Source organism: Triticum aestivum, chromosome 3B, assembly GCF_018294505.1.
Source record: "Triticum aestivum cultivar Chinese Spring chromosome 3B, IWGSC CS RefSeq v2.1, whole genome shotgun sequence".
NCBI lineage: Eukaryota > Viridiplantae > Streptophyta > Magnoliopsida > Poales > Poaceae > Triticum > Triticum aestivum.
Genome location: NC_057801.1, coordinates 789807650 through 789823834, shown reverse-complemented (window position 1 = coordinate 789823834; position 16185 = coordinate 789807650). Strand labels below are relative to the sequence as shown.

The 16185-nt window shown below is 44.5% G+C and overlaps 3 pseudogenes; all 3 read right to left on the bottom strand.

The window, feature by feature from the left end:
• LOC123067917 (uncharacterized) overlaps positions 1–5011 on the bottom strand; it is a 48746-nt pseudogene extending 43735 nt beyond the window's left edge.
• Positions 5011–8789, bottom strand: LOC123067916 (uncharacterized; annotated as a pseudogene).
• Positions 8790–8836: 47 nt separating this feature from the next.
• LOC123072454 (crossover junction endonuclease MUS81-like) lies at positions 8837–15237 on the bottom strand (annotated as a pseudogene).
• Between the last annotated feature and the right edge of the window lie 948 nt (positions 15238–16185).

Sequence of the window (16185 nt, the reverse complement as noted above, 5' to 3'; positions counted from 1 at the left end):
ACAATGAGAATGGTGCATCTGGGTACGGTAATTTATTTACTGTTTTTTCAGTGTTTCAGCCTACCGATTGGTGGGTGGATACAGGTGCAGGTGTTCATGTGTGTGCTGACATTTCATTGTTCTCTTCTTACCAGGTCACAGGCCACGGGTCCGTATTGATGGGGAATGGCGCGAGTGCTTCTGTTCATGGTGTTGGCACGGTCGATCTGAAGTTTACTTCGGGAAGGATCGTGCAGCTGAAGAACGTGCAGCATGTCCCCGCCATCAAGAAGAACCTCGTTAGTGGCTCCCTTCTATGTAGAGAAGGGTTTAAGTTGGTATTCGAGTCTAATAAATTAGTTGTTACTAACTATGGACTATTTGTTGGAAAAGGTTATGAGAGCGGAGGGATGTTCCGCCTTTCCCTCACAAATTTCTGTAATAAAGTCGTGAACCATGTTCATTCAAGTGTTAATGAATCTGAGGTTTGGCATTCACGTCTTTGTCACATAAGTTTCGGTGTTATGACGTGGCTAGCTAAGTTGGATTTAATCCCGAGTTTAACTTTAGCCAAAGGTTCTAAGTGCCTGTCATGTGTGCAAGCTAAACGACCTCACCAGCCTCACAAGGCTGCGGAGGAGAGATACTTGGCACCATTAGAACTCATACATTCTGATCTTTGTGAGATGAACGGTGTATTGACTAAAGGTGGAAAGAAATACTTCATGACATTGATAGATGATTCCACTAGATATTGCTATGTGTATCTGTTAAATACTAAAGATGAGGCTCTACACTACTTTAAAATCTATAAGGCAGAAGTTGAGAATCAACTTGAAAAGAAAATTAAACGATTCCGTTCAGATCGTGGTGGAGAGTACTTCTCGAGTGAGTTTGATTCCTTCTGTGCGGAAAACGGCATTATTCATGAGAGGACGCCTCCCTATTCACCCCAGTCAAACGGGGTTGCCGAGCGGAAAAACCGTACTCTAACTGATCTGGTTAATGCCATGTTAGATACGTCGGGTTTATCCAAGGCATGGTGGGGGGAGGCTATATTGACGGCATGTCATGTCCTGAATAAAGTTCCGATAAAGGATAATGATATCACTGCCTATGAGATATGGGCAAAGAGAAGGACAACACTCTCGTACTTGCGTACTTGGGGCTGTTTGGCGAAAGTCAACGTGCCGATCCCCAAAAAGCGTAAGCTTGGACCCAAGACTATGGACTGCGTTAATTTGGGCTATGCTAAGAACAGCGTTGGCTATAGATTTCTAGTAGTGAAATCTGAGATACCTGACCAGAAGGTCGGTACAATCATAGAGTCTAAGGATGCTACATTCTTTGAGGATATTTTTCCTATGAGAGATATGCAAAGCACTACTAGACAGGAATCTGAGGAGACTCCTGAGCCTGCCATTCCTATGGAATATTATGAACGAACACATGATGAAAATCCTGAGGAGGACGACGAGGAAACCCTTGGTAGGGGCAAGAGACAAAGGACTACAAAGACCTTTGGTGATGATTTCTTCGTGTACCTCGTGGATGATACTCCCACTTCTATCTCAGAAGCGTATGCCTCTCCAGAAGCTAACTATTGGAAGGATGCGGTTCGTAGCGAGATGGATTCCATCATGGCTAACGGGACATGGGAGATCACTGAGAGTCCCTATGGTTGCGAACCATTGGGATGTAAGTGGGTGTTCAAGAAAAAGCTTAGGCCCGATGGTACGATTGAAAAGTACAAGGCCAGGCTTGTGGCCAAGGGCTATGACCAGAAAGAAGAGGAAGATTTCTTCGATACTTATTCACCTGTGGCTAGACTGACCACCATTCGAGTATTACTCTCGTTGGCGGCCTCACATGGTCTTCTCGTCCATCAAATGGATGTTAAGACGGCTTTTCTGAATGCAGAGCTAAATGAGGAAATCTACATGCAACAGCCAGATGGCTTTGTGATAGATGGTCAGGAAAGGAAGGTGTGTAAGTTGCTGAAATCTTTATATGGCCTAAAGCAAGCACCTAAGCAATGGCATGATAAGTTCAATACAACTCTGACATCTGTTGGTTTCGTTGTTAATGAGGCTGACAAATGTGTATACTATCGCCATGGTGGGGGCGAAGGAGTTATACTGTGCTTGTATGTTGATGACATATTGATATTCGGAACAAACCTCAAAGTCATTGAGGAGGTCAAACCGTTTCTGTCTCAGAACTTTGAGATGAAGGACCTTGGTGTGGCTGATGTTATCTTGAACATCAAGCTACTGAGAGATAATTAGGGTGGGATCACACTTCTGCAATCCCATTATGTTGAGAAGGTGTTAAGTTGTTTTGGATATTCAGACTGCACACCATCTCAAACACCATATGATCCTAGTGTGTTGATTCGAAAGTCCAAAGGCATGGCTGAAGATCAATTGAGATACTCTCAAATCATTGGTTCACTGATGTACCTAGCGAGCGCAACGAGGCCTGACATCGCGTTTGCTGTGACCAAACTGAGCCGGTTTGTTTCCAAACCGGGTGATGTACATTGGCATGTTGTTGAAAGAGTTATGCGCTATCTGAAAGGTAATATGAACTATGGACTTCACTATACCGGAGACCCGTCGGTACTTGAATAGTATAGTGATGCAAATTGGATCTCTGATGCTGATGAGATGAAGGCCACAACTGGGTATATGTTTACTCTTGGAGGTGGCGCTGTTTCCTGGAAGTCTTGCAAGCAAACGATCTTAACGAGATCGACAATGGAAGCAGAATTAACAGCATTAGACACTTCTGGTGTTGAAGCAGGATGGCTTCGAGATCTTTTGATGGACTTGCCACTGGTTGATGACAATCAGACTGTCATCACCAAGGTGAAGAGTTCAAAGGACAACATGAAGTCCAACAAACACATAAGAATGAGATTAAAAGCTGTCAGAAAATTAAGAAACTCCGGAGTGATAGCGCTGGACTATGTCCATACGGCTAAGAATCTGGCAGATCCCTTTACAAAAGGGCTATCACGTGTCGTGATAGATAGTGCATCGAGGGAGATGGGTATGAGACCCACATGAGTTGCCATGGTGGTAACCCAACCTATGTGATCGGAGATCCCGTGAAGTAGGACCTGGGAAACAAGCCAGTGGTGAACTGAGGAGAGTAACTTTACTAACCCACTCCGTTGGAGATGCAATACTCTCGGAAACTGTATGGAAAGATGACTACTGTCTTAATGTGTTCCAAGGCTTATATGTATAAGCAAGATGCTATCCTACAGAGCAATCTTTGGAAGAACACACCTATGTGAGCCCGACTGCCAGTCACAGTCTATGAGATTGGGGTGATCTCTAGTAAGCTCATGAATAGGCCAGGAGTGTGACTTATATGCTCCACCCGAGGGGTCAACCTTCGGCAGCCCAGTACTAGTAAGACATGTGGTGAAACTTTTTTACGCCAAACTGACAATTCAAGGCATAGTCCATTGTTCAGTTGTGAAGGAGTGTATTTACTTGCTCTAGGTGAAGCTCAACCTTAACAGGTCTTCACTGAAACACTAGTATATCAAAACAGCGTTTGGAACGAAGGACAAAGTGGGCCCCTGAGATCTGGTGGGGGATTGTTGAAATGTGAGATGGGCCTAGAGCCCATATGACAATTTCAGATTTGATCTCTAAGGGCCCATGTAGGTGGCATGACAAGGTGGTGGGAAGTTTAGTCCCACCATGCTAGTGGAAGGAAAGTTGGAGTGGTTTATAAGGGTGGCTCTTCTACATGTTATTGGAGTTTGAGAAGAGAAGAGGCCCTCGCGCGCTCCTCCTCCGCCGCCCGCCTCGCCACGCCTCGTCGCGACGCGGGTTGCGGGAATGAGCCGAGACGAGCTCACACCTATGAGCTTATTTTTGCCAGTCACTAACGGAGAGGTTCTAACAGCAGGGCCACAATCAGAGACGTCGGATCGTGGGCTGACACGGACCCACGTCTCTCCACGCAGCTGCGTCTATATAAGTGTGCGGTGTCCCCTAACCTAGCCGCCACGAACAGATCACATCTGCTCACGCGCACGCCCACCGTCGTTCCTTTGTTGTTGCTGCTGCCGCCGGTGACTCCATCCCGTCCGCCGCGTACATGGTCGACGGGAGAGCACGCCCTTCTGGTTCCTGTACGGGGTGAGTGGCGAATAGGTTTTTGGGCAGCGATTACGCGACTGCTCGCTTCCGATCGTCTACTTCCTCTACCTCCGCGTCGCCTTCATCATCACCATGTCCACCGACCCCGACCGTGCCGCCGCCGAGAAAGCTGAAGCCGACAAGAAGGCCGCCGAGGACGCCGCTGCTGCCACCAAAGCCACGGCCTCTGCATGGCCTACTGGAGGGTATAACTCATTTATCCCACTCCTGATTATTCTCATATTAGCAGTACTAGCAGTATGTGTAGATTTGTCTACTGTTTGCTTAGTACGTGCATGTTTAGATTAAAGTCAGTACGTCATCAACTTAGTCAATGCCATGGTAGTGATTTACTCGTGGATTAATTTAATCGAGAAATTGCCTACTTACTCAACAGAGGACGAGCAAATCGAACCAGACGCGCATTTCTATCTAAACGGCCGCATCGAGGACGAGCGATATCAATGGAAACAGACGCGGTTCAGAACAGAGGAACTGAGGACGAGCAGAATCGAACAAATCAGGAGCGATTCTTCTACTCTAAACGACGGACAAATTCGAGCGAGGACGAGCAACATAGAACCAGACGCGAGAGGAGGAGAGGGAGGAACCGAGGATGAATTGCCTCACCGGACGCGAGACGAGGAGAGGCAAGAACCGGGGACGAGTCGCCTCACCGGACGGACGCGAGAGAGGAGGAGAGGGACGAGTCGAGGACGAGCGCGCGCACGACGCTGGTGCCCCCGCCGCCGGTCGCCCGCCACTTGGCCGAGCCCCGCGCCCGCGCCCTCGGGGAGCGGCGCGGCCCCGCAGGAGGAGAGGAGAGGGAGCAGGGTGGACTTTGAACCGGAGGCCGGAACGGAGACCATCACGCGGCCAGGACGGGGCGAGGGCGGATGAAGGAGGCGAGAGGCGCGGCCCGGACGGAGAGGCGGGGCTTTATAGGCGGGGCAGAGGCGGTGGCGGCGGCGGGCGGAGCCTTGTGCTTGCCGAGGTGCGCGTGGCGTGGGTGCGGATATGAAAGGCAAGTGGAGCGGGGGCGGAACGGGAGTTTTCCACGCAGCTGATGCCCGTGCGTACCGTTGCCGTGTCTCTTTCCTTTTTTTTCAGAGAAGATCAGATTGATTGTGTGGTGAAAACAAGTGCGTTCATTTTGTAGGGAATAAAACATTCTCTCTCTTTTTTTGCGGAAAGGGAATAAAACATTCCATGTACTCATTTCGCTAGCACCAACTTAAGTGTGATTTTTTTTTGGCCCGGATAGAATAGGTAGGTACGTACCCAAGTTGATCGAAAACTCGTCTCGCCCGCTCTAGCTTCTACCGCTTCCCTCCCCTTCATCGCCTCTCCTTCCCTCCCGCCGTCGGTGTAGGCGGTGGCGGGGCGTTTCTCCCCTCCTGATGGCGTGCGCAACGCGGGATGCGGCATCGTGCCGGGGGCGCGGCGGCGGCGAGTCAGACGGGCGCGCCGGTGGCGTGGGCGGATGGCAAGGCCGCAGCGGCTGTGCGGATTCCGAAGGTGGGTGCTCGGGGCGCTCGATGAACTTTCTTTCAAATTCGATGATTTTTTCAGATTTAATGAAGTATTTTTCAAATTTGATGAACTTTCTTTCAAATTCGATGTATTTTTCAGATTTAATCAAGTGTTTTTCACATTTGATGAACCTTTTTTCAAATTCAATAAACTTTTTTACAAAAATCAATAAACTTTTTCCATTTTTTGTGAACTTTTTCTCAAAATTGATGAACTTTTCTTAAATTCAATGATTTTTTTCCAATTTGATGAGCTTCTTTCAAAATCAATTAACTTTTTTTTAAAATATGTGAATTTGTTTTCAAATTTGACAAACTTTTTTTTTCAAATTCATGATCTTTTTTGGAGTTTGTGAACTTTTTTTCAAGACATGAACATTTTTAAGTTCACTATTTTTTTGCTATTGTTTTTCAAAATTAACTGGTCGACCACGACCGGTCTATGGGTGCCAACCCATGAGCGGAGGCGCATGGGTGCCAAGAAGCTCAACAAGGCGCCCTATAGGAGCTCCCACTGGACCCAAGGGGCGACGGTCTGTTCCCGCTTGGTGCCATGCGCCAAAGCGGTATGGCATGTGATTTTTTGTTTTCATTCTTCTTTCTTTATGGTTCTTTCATGTCTCGCGCCCCCGCACTCCAAGGGCACCTCTCTGTAAGATCACCACCTAAATGACAACAAAGGGATGGTCTAAGTAGGCCGAACTTTTTTTTTGAAACAACATGCTATATAGAATTACTCGTGAGGATTACAACGTGTGTGAATACATCCTAGAAGAAAAGCAGGGGTGTGATTCACCCAGATACATCCTCGACGACCCTCACTAGCCTGTTTGGCACACCTGTGTGCCACTTCATTTGCTTCTCGGTTGATATGGACAATGGAGGAATATTGAAAATTGGAGCTTACCTCCTAAATCATATCATATGGATGCCAAGTCTGCTCTTGAAAATTTTGCCTCATTTAGCATTCGTACAACTTCTTGAGAATCACTTTCGATGATCACCCTGAGATGTCCAAGAGTAAGACGAATGGCATCACGGAGCGTGCTGCCAAGGCTTTCATAGTGCTTGCATTTCGTGCAAATCGATACCAAATTGCTTGTGCCCGAACCAGTGCTTCGATATGGTAACTCCCATACTAACATAGCCATCTTGCTCGTAATAGCTCGTGTCAACATTGACCGTGCGTATCGTTGCCGTGTGCAATTACGCAGCCGATGCCCGTGCGTACCGTTGCCGTGTCTCTTTCCTTTTTTTCAGATCAAATTAGTTGTGTGGTGAAAACAAATGCATTCATAAATTTTATTGCTGAAAAGTAAATGTGTTCGTGTTAGAAACACCCACCACTGCCAAAAAGATATGAAAACGCCACGTTCATGTATGCACAGGTAATAAAACATTCCATGTACTCATTTCGCTAACACCAACTTAAGTGTAATTTTCTTTGGCCCGGATAGAATAGGTAGGGTACGTGTCCGAGTTGATCGAAAGCTTGTCTCGCCCGCTCTAGCTTCGGCCGCTTCCCTCCCCTTCATTGCCTCTCCTCACCTCCCGCCGTCGGTGTAGGCGGCGGCGGGGCGTTTCTCCCCTCCTGATGGTGTGCGCAACGAGGGATGCGGCATCGAGTCAGAAGGGCGCGCCGTTGGCGTGGGCGGATGGCAGGTCTGCGGCGGCTGTGCGGATTCCGAAGCTGCGTGCTCGATGAAATTTCTTTCAAATTCGATGATTTTTTCAGTGTTTTCCAAATTTGATGAACCTTTTTTCAAATTCAGTAAACTTATTTCCAAAATTCAATAAAAAAATTAAAAATCTTTTTCTCAAAATTGATGAACTTTTTTACGAATTCAATGAACTTTTTCCAATTCAATGAGCTTCTTTCAAAAACAATTAATTTTTTAAAAATATGTGATTTTTTTCAAATTCATGATCTTTTTTGAAGTTTGTGATTTTTTTTTCAAAAACCATGTATATTTTTTAGCTCACTATTTTTCTTTTTTTAGAAAAACGTGTTTTTTTCTAGAAGTTGTCTGGTCAACTGCGACCAGGCGAGCGCTATTTTCTTCTTGCGTCGGCCCATGAGCGGGGGCGCATGGGCGCAAGAAGCTCAACAAGGCGCCCTATAGGAGCTCGCGATTCCCGCTTGGCGCCATGCGGCAAAGCGGTATGGCTTGCGATACTTTGCTTTCTTCTTTCTTTACGGTTCTTTCATGTGTTTGCGCCCCTGCACTCCAAGGGCACCTCTCGGTAAGATCACCACCTGAATGACAACAAAGGGATGCTCTGGGTAGGTCGAACAATTTTTTTCCTTTTTGGAATGACAAGCTATGTTGAATTACTCAGGAGGGTTACAAAGTGTGTGCATACACCCCAAAAGAAAAGTTAGGGTGTAATTCATCCAGATACATCTTCTACGATCCTAACAGGCACATTGTGTGCCGCTTCATTTGCTTCTCGGTTGGTATGGACAATGTAGCAAGATTGAAAACAGGGGCTCGCGTCCACATTTGCTTTTCGGTTGATACGGACAATGAAGCCAGGTCTGCTCTTGAAAATTTTGCCTCATTTAGCATTCGCACAACATCTTGAGCATCACTTTCGATGATCACCTTGAGATGTCCAAGAGTGAGACGAATGCCATCACGGAGCACCAAGGCTTCCATAGTGCTTGCACTTTGTGCAAATTGATACCAAATTGCTTGTGCCAGCTGAACTAGCTTTTCGATATGCTCCCGAAGAACAACTCCTGTACTACCATAGCCATCTTGCTCGTAATAGCTCGCTTCAACATTCACCTTGATGTAAGTGATCTGATGTAAGTGATCTCAGGGGGTATCCAGACCGATTTCTCTCTCGGCTCTCATGCCGATCCCACTAGCGCAGCTAGATTGTGGATGGTATCAATGGCCCAACTGAAGTTCTCCATGTCTCCTATTGCTTCTTTCAGTCCAAATCGTCCAGCACCCACACAAAATGATAGCAGCATGCAGTTCTGAAACCTTTTGCCATCAACCAATATGTACAGCCGAATCCGGATGAAGAGAAAGGATTTTGACCGGAAGGAAGCAACGAAGTTCAGACCAGAACAGCTTGGCCCAGGTGCAAGAGAAAAGTGCATGTTCAATTATCTCCTCAACACCACAATCTTCACAGAACAGAATCTGCTCAACATGTCATTCTTGCACATGGATCAAAGCAACTGAGTCAAGAGCTAATAGTATATACACATATACACACACGAAGCGCTAATGCACTACATTAACACGACGACTCCATAATGTGCGGCATGCAATTCTACGACGTACGAGTAGTAATTTATACGGGGAGTGAGGCTACACTAAGGTGTTCTTTTAGATGGTGGTCACATGTTCAGTGACTTTCAGTTCTCCAAGGCACCAGGCACAACACAAAAAGGGCCCCTCCTGTCTTCACCTTGGGAACTTGCGTAGGCGGTCCGAAATCACCGCGACGGTGACCAAAAGACCGGCTAAGTACAGGGTGTTCATCCTTCCGCCCAGATGAGCTTGAAGATGTTCTTGCTAGCCCCCGCGTTGACCATGTCGCTCTTGTTCTTCAGCATCTCCTCCTGGGCACGCCTATCGCCATCCTTCAAAGTTACAAGGATAAACTTTTAGTTCTACAGACATGTTGAATTGTTCTGTGTACATACGCTGGTCACAACCGTTCCAGTGAGTAAAGAACATTGTATGACTTGAAAGGAAAAGATGACTCACAAGCATGGTGTACGCCTTAGCAAGCGAGAGAAGAGTGGGATAGAGACTCGTGACAGCAAGAGCAGCTTCTTCTGTCACTTGTGGCACCTGATTTACATGCACAATAAATGAGAAAACTACTGCATGAAATGGACTACCCGACAAACTTTGGTGGAGGTGGCCGTATTCGCCCAGTTACCTGCATAAGCTGAAGGGCGAATATATCGCTCATAGTGACCTTCTCAAGGTCAGAACACCTCTTCACAAACTCGTCGTAGGTCAGGCAAAGTCGAGAGGTGCCAGCACCAGCAGAGAAGTTTCTGCTGTAGTAATCAATTATAGAGCCCGTGAGGTGGCCGTATTTCTTTTCAGTGTCAGCATACCCAGTGGTTCTTTGGACATCAAATCCTTCAAGAACCTCAGTAGTGAAGCAGCTGAAATAGAAGGCATATGGAGCAATTAATAGGGCATACAACTGACATCCTGAACGGAAGGAGTGATACTTAATATGTTAAACAACGAGAAAAAAGCACTGCCATTCAGGGGTTAACATGATCCTCCAGGCTTCATGAGAAGAGCACATACGCTGTTTTAACGCTCTCTGATCCATGTACAGTGTTTACATCCCTTCAACTAGATATATTAGCTTCCTTAGCCCACATTTCTGCAAAGGATACAACAAATGGAGGTATCACGCCGTATTGTTGCTAAAATAACCACAGCAAACCCATATATATGGACAAGAAATACAGTTTCTTTGGGAAGAGATGCACATTCTACAGGCTCAAGCTTATGTCTGCTAATAACATCGTCCTTCATCATCTCATACCCAAATATGGGCTATGCTTTTCAATTAATGATAAAAAAGAATAAGGAAAAAAATCTCCTCGGCTAAGATTAGACTCAAGCAACATCAAATCACAGGGGATAGCATGTGGGCTGCCCTTTTTTACTATCAGTGAGAAACTGAAAGCATGAAGAACTGGGAAAGTTAAGATGGAAGGTTTATAATATTAATGACAAAATCAAAGCTATTTTCAGATGGTACCTTCAGTCTTAGTTTTTGATCTTTGTATCTGTTGTCTTTAATTGAGCCAAGTAAATCATCCACATTTTTCCTTTCAACAATGAAATCAAGAACATACTCCGTGTCAAGTTCTTTATGGCGAGCAATCCAAAGAGCATCTCCAACAGGCAAGTGTTTAATCTGGATGACATGTTCAAACAGAAGGATCAGCACCATTTTATTTGGCACATTATATGAACAGTTCAATCTATGCAAAGCAACTTTGGTAATATTATTGTGCTGTCTCCTTGCACAAGCAAGAAAAATATGCAGTCAGCAATCATCAACACAGTGGGGCAGCGACCAAACATATCAGAAAATTAATCCAGGAGTACAGGGCATTTAATTTAGAGCCGTGTTGATGCATATAATGTCTTTTAGCAGTGTATTTTGGTTGTCTGAAGAAATGAACAAGGATAACACCCAGAGGAGTACTGATGAATTAGATACAAGAAAGGAAAGGGCAAGCAGTGTTAAACAAAGAAGAGCTCACATAAGTACATAACTCTCAATCCAACTAACCTCTACGGGAATATTAAACTGTGAGCGTATATTATCAACAACTTTTCTTCTGGAACGGGGACTGCACAAAAGGGAGCAATCATAAGAGAACTGAATTCTGATACATAGATGGATGATTAAATAAAACATAAAAAACTATTGGGTGCAACAATAATCAATTTATTTCCTTGGAAAATAATTTAATTAAACAACATGCAGAATCTAAATTTTATATACAGAAGCAGAAGGTTAAACAGTTTAAGTAACACGAGATAACTAATCAAAGTGTCATCAAAATTCACAATTCCAGCAGTAAGTGGATAAATATGTGAAATCCCTTGCCTATCTTATTTTAACAGAAATAGTATTAACATGGAGAATAGAATGCCCTTGCAGGTCATGCAAAAAAGAAACTAGGTATGCATACTCCCAATCCTCAGTTACTTTACCCTCCTTAAAAGATGTTTTTTCTGTGTGTGTGGGGGGGGGGGCTAAATATATTGTTTATTTCCTAAGACAGCCTTATTATGATCCTACTTAAATATCATACACAACTAAAAAATACAACTCATGAGTAAGGTACGATCATACAGACCCGAAAGTATCTCGATCATCCAATATCAGCACCACTTCATAAGCTTTCAGAAAACTTTCATTAGATTGATGAGGTGGCATAGCTAGTAAAGACTTTTCAGCAGAACCCTGACGTTAGAAAAGAACATGTTGCATTATGTTCCATTTGAAAAAGAAAGGTATGGAAAGGGAAAGTCAAGTGTACCATTGCACTAAACGATTGATGTCCAAACATTTCTCGAGATGAAAGAGGAGAATTAGTAGCACAACCGTTGTCTGGAAAAAAATGCCATTAACTACAAAGATCAATGGGGAGTACTCCCTCCGTCCCATAATATAAGAGTGTTTTCTACACTAGTGTAGTGTCGAAAACGCTCTTATATTATGGGACGGAGGGAGTAATATTTTTCTTATGGAATATATCATCATATTATATGCAAAGAAAGCATGCTGATACCAAAGGAACTGGAACTGCCTGCTTTTGAGTTTGGAAGTCCACTTCTTTCAGAACCTGCAATTGAGTAAAAGGAATTTATTATAGTGCTGCTGGTGTACAATCATCGGTTATCTGGAAATTCATACTGCATGAGCAGAAACCTTTATTAATACCTATCAGGGGACTGCTGCTGTCGTATTCATCAGAATCTGAATCGCTGAGCACAACTGCAGGATGATCGGCCGCCTTTAAAGGTCCTGCAGGACCATCCAATCCAGACCGTGCGAGACAAACAAGAGCTATCTCTTTGCCTTTTTCTGTTAGGTAATACCTACAGCAAATTCATACGCTAAGCCCCAAGTCTATGCTTGTTATCTCAACAGAATGTGTGCTTGGCAAATAAAGCCCCAGAGAGAAAGAGGAGATGCAAACTGAACAGGGTGAGCTTCTGCTTGTTTCAGGGTGGAAATAAAGGAGATAACTGTAGGATCAAAGTAATGAGCAAGATCTGGTTCATGTAGCAAACTAGCATACATCTGGAACATTCCCAAATGGCCACATGTGCAAGATTTTTATAATCATGTTTCAGGTTCATACGGTGGACCAGATAAGTTCAAAGGAGCTATGGAATTGGACATGCCTGCTTCTATTCCATCAATAGAAAATTGATGATATACCACTGCAGAGCTGTATGTTTAAAAGATATATTTTTCTTAATTAGCTCAAAAGATTAGAGAGCATTATATTACCTAAGGCGCCGACAAGCATCAACTAGCAAACTATCAGATGTTGATACTCTGCTAGCATATATATGACTTCACTGCTGCACTGTATCAAACTTCTCCGACCAAGAGAAAAACTGAAGTAGGAATGTTTCTTGATACGCTTTAAATTACTAGAGAACACATGTACCAAACAGCAAAAGCACACCAGAGTCAAAGGTTAGCCGCATTTTTGGATCTAGCCGATCCACACTCAGACCAAAACATGTGAGAGGCTTTTCTATCTGGTGAGTGTCGCAAGAGCATGAATCGGATAAACTAGTGCAGACACAATCATACTTAAATACGTGAGAACCCTATGAACCCTCTAATGAGAGTCAAGTTCATGCATACAAGTGCAATATTTTATAGCTCTGGTATCTCCTTGAGTTTGAGTCCATTATAATATCATTTTATCATTTAAGAAAGATCAGGCAAAGTAAAAAGTTCACAATCAATAGCTAGCAGAGCCACAATAGTACATTATACAGCAATAGCCAGTGATGTGAAGGTAATGAAACTTGTTTGGTCTAACACGTGAGTATAAAACGTATTGGGTTAACCCCCCTAAAAGATCCAATTATTTTTAGTAAATGACAGAAAAACATAACATTAACATGGGGATGAGCCTGGTACATTACTTTGCAGGATTACTCTTTTTCTCAACCAGATCCTTATTTGTTAACGTCTTCATGCTATTCCATCCAGTGTAACTGTAACCGTCATTCCGAGAATTCCTACTGTTGTTTGGGCTGCTCATAATACAACAGAGACAGTTAGTGATGCACTAAAATATCAGCTGAAATCAGCAACCATGGCATATACTGAATCACTGAAACCGTACCCTATTGCATGTTGTGACAGACCACTGGCTTCAGCAGCATCAATAAGCTCTTGCCTCATCATAAATTCCTTCCCTCTTTCCATTTCCCTAGGGGGGAAACAACTGTCAATATCCGCTGTTGCATATTCAAGTGTCTTTTCCCTTTTCCTCTGATTAAATGCTGCCCTTTGTACTAAGGTTGCACTAATTTTGCAGCGTGAACAACAAAAAATTAGGCAAGATAGCCCCCCACCCCCACCCTAAAAAAAATCATACCTGTAGAGTGTGATCATTATTGCATAAGCAGCTGATTTCAACCGTGGCACATAAGGTTTGTTTCGTGTGTTCTTCTTCCCTGTTAAAAGGACAGTACCCTTTTAAGATATAATAATAAACTTGTTTCCATTGAATTGAGTATTGATAAAACTGAAGGGGGAGAAGACTTGTTGTCATTCTGATGATGAAAAAGGATTAACAGATTCCAGAGGACAAGTGAGCAATCATGAAAACTATTACCCGTTTCTCCTGGTGTATTACTTCTCGGAGGAGACAAATCAAGGCTGGACCCTGGAAAGGAGTCTTCCATGACGTCAACCACCCAATCTCCAACGCCCCTGACAAAAATAATAGAACCGAAGAAGCAACAGCAACGATTAAACTAATTCAGGAAATGTAAAAGTTTTTCAAAAATCGACGCAACTCAATGCAGAAAGCAACCATTGGTACTAGATACATTCCACACATCAATCTAGTGTGCGATTTCCGCCTCTAAAATTCAACACACAAAAGAAAAATCAAAGGGAAAGAGCTCTAGAATATGGATCAAAAGTAAAGCCGTGCTGTTATAGACTTATACCACTTCTCTGGTCATCTACTTGCTGGCAAATCCCAAGTAGAATGGCAACCCTAAGGGGATGGATATGAATACACCTCGCCATATAAAAATGGTAACGACCTAGATCGACTTCAGCATATACCTGCAGCAAATCAACGGCCGCAGCCCGCAGCAGATGAGCAAACATAAGGGATTAAGGGGAACTGAACTGAAACTTAGGATTCCACAGACCAATAGCCATCCAAACCGAGAATTCACGCTCGGACCAAATGGGCACATCTAAAATCCCCCAAGGACTAAGCCGTCACATCCACCGAGCAAAACTAAGATCCCAGAGCTAAGGCACCCAAATCATAAACCTAGCCATTCGTCTTAGAGCAGCAATGTGACCCCAGCGCCTATCCAAAGCGCGCGACCCCGAAATCGACCGGAACCTAGGCTCACCTCAGCAGCGTAAGAGGTAAAAGTTTGAGAGAGATGGGGAAATGCGCACTTGAGACGGGCCAGGTCGCCGGGGGTCCGGACGGGCTCCTTGGCGGCACAGACGCCGGTGTAGGCGGCGGCGAGCGCGCGGGCCTGGTGGTCCGGGAGGCCGGCCGGCTGCTGCGCCGCCATGGAGCGGTGCTTCTCGAAGATCCTGGCCGCGACCTCCTCGTTCTCCGGGAGGCTCACCTTGCGCTTCTTCCTCGGCGCCGACGGCGCCATCCGCGCCGAGGGGTGGGGGGCGTGGGAATGTGGGATTGGGAGGGGAATGAGGCTGTGAGGGTTAGGGTTTGGGGTTTGGGAGTGGGGATGGAGAGCCCGCCATTATTGGCTTTGGAGGTTTTGGCTTGCCACCGGCTCCCCCAGTCGAGAGTTAATTCTGGGTCTGACATAGGTGAATTAAAAAAAAGAAATGCCGACGCGGTGATGGGACGACACCGTGCGTGGTCTTCGAGGCCTTCAAATGCAAAATTCAAAATTCATGAAAATTCATATTTTTGCATTTTTTAAAAATCTTTAGAAAAAATACAGAGATATATGAAGGCATAATACTCAGGTGTGTAAATTTTCGGGACAAAATACGCTGAAACGAGGGCTGTGCAAAAAAGATAAATCCGAGGCTTTTTAACACAGGAGACTATTCATCCTCTCAGATCATGAATTTGTCTTTTTTACAGGTTGCATTTCAACGTATTTCATTCTGAAATTTTACACAATCGAATTTTGAATTTTAAAAAAAAATCGGCCTCCATGGATGCCGAGATCCAAAACGCCACTCTCAAAAAACCGAACTCGTTTTGGATATAATTCTCCGAGCAATCTGATTGTTCTTTAAAAACCGTGACAACTTTGAGTTTTGCATCCTTTGTGAAAAAATAAGTTTAGTGCTTACTTTTATTTCTCCTTTGGATCATCAAATGTGACATTTTAAAAAAACTCGAAAAAAATACGACGCATAGGAGGCCTGAAAGTTTTTATGTATACTTCTCGCATTCCCTTTGTTTGCGTGGCCAGATTTTGACAAAAATATTGTTCATCCATTTTGGAAGCCATGTGAAACTTACTTTGTATGCTAAGAGCAAGTCTACCAAATTCGTCATATATACGATCATCGTCCGCCACATGGAAGATATGAAGGCCATGGCGGATGTGCACAAACAAAAAAAAATTAAAATCACTAGCGAAAGTGCGGCTATCGTGGTGCAATCGTTGTCCAGACCGCTCCAAGCGGCGCTATGGGCATATATACGCAATCGTTGCACAAAATGGTGCAGAACGATGTTGCGGTCGCAGGAAGGCTCGGATTACATTTAAGCGGACTGA